We start from the raw sequence: 1,648 nt of genomic DNA on the forward strand, positions 1-1,648 counted from the left end.
TATACTAGGCAGTCTGATAAGTCCCTGAAAAATGAAACACGGAGACATTTTTTTGGCCAAAGTCGGTTTTATTTTTCAACATACTTTCCTTTTAGGTCGATACAGCGAGTCCAACGATTTTCTAACTTTTTGATACCGTCCGAAAATTACTCGATCGAAAGATCTCCAAAATATGCCTCAGTTTCAGCTATGAGCTTCCCATTTGAGTAAACACGCTTACCGGTGAGCCATCTCCTCAGGTTAGGGAACAAGTAATAGTCGCTGGGGGCCAGGTCTGTTGAATACGGTGGCTGAGGAACCAATTCGAAGTCGATTTCATGCAATTTTGCTTGTGCAACTAAGCATGAATGAAGAGGTGCATTGTCGTGATGATAAAGCGGTTTTTTCTTCTTCAAATGCGGTCGTTTTTCGGCGATTTCGATTTTCAATCGGTCCAATAATGATGAATAGTATGCTCCGGTTATGGTTTTACCTTTTTCAAGATAGTCCACGAATATTATGCCATGTGCATCCCAAAATACGGGGGCCATAACCTTCATAATGAATAAGCCTTTAAAATTTTATAAGTGGACCTGAAAGTTGATCAAATATTTAAATTACTAGAAAATAAATTTATTTACGAACAAATTTAAAAAAGCAAGTGTTTTATTAAAGGAAAGAATTTAAAACATTTATTTTAGCAAAATCAAAAATTTTGAATGGAATTAAATATGCAAAACTAAGGATATGCAAAACTAAGCAAACTTATATACTTCTTAAAAATAAAATAAAAATGGCGTCAAATTCTTTTTAAAAATATAGACTATTAAAATACATAATAGAATATCTTTGATAATAGTTCTGTGAATTTATAGCATTGGTTTATATTATTTTTCATGATTGCGGTTAAAAAAATGTAATTAGCTTAGATATTGAAACAACAAAAAGACGAAAATTACGGCAATTATGTTATTAAAAAAAAAAATTAAGCAAGCTTACATTTTTTCTTAAAGTTAGATTTCTGAAGCAGGGAGAATGACATTTTGTAAGATTGAGTTACTTCTTATTTCAATTTGAAAAAATGGTTCATATTTATAACATAGCCTTAGCTAAGCTGTAGAAGCAAGTCGTAATTTCCTTTGACTTTCGAAAATGCTTCTTAAACTTTACAGCTGTTAAAAAACTCATATACCACTAAATTCACAAATATTTAAAAAATGCAACATTTCAGAAGACATTTGTTTAGGTCTATAAGGAAATTTAGGGAAAAAAATTTTTTATAAGTTTTTATAAGGAAATTTCTAGTCAGAATTTTTATTTCTTTAACCAGAAAAAAATAGTAAGGACATATTCAACCACAATTCTGGTTGATTAAAAAATTATAACGTAAATAAAAAATCAACTTTTTAATTCAAATTTGTTATTACTATTTTATATTAACATCTTTGCTATATTTTGGGCATAATTTTGATTTCAAAAAGGCTTTAGAGTCTTCGAATTCCTACAAGACCTTTTCTACTCAATTAAAATTATTTTTCTATTCACTTATAAAGTGAAATTAGATTATTACCATGTTGTATTTTAAATGTACTATAATTTGGCGCGACCGAATATATGGTTGCCTGTCGCGCCTCTACAAGTATGTGGCCGAACTAAAAGCAATATGTAT

The sequence above is a fragment of the Belonocnema kinseyi genome, chromosome 2 (genome assembly GCF_010883055.1).
Source record: "Belonocnema kinseyi isolate 2016_QV_RU_SX_M_011 chromosome 2, B_treatae_v1, whole genome shotgun sequence".
Lineage (NCBI taxonomy): Eukaryota > Metazoa > Arthropoda > Insecta > Hymenoptera > Cynipidae > Belonocnema > Belonocnema kinseyi.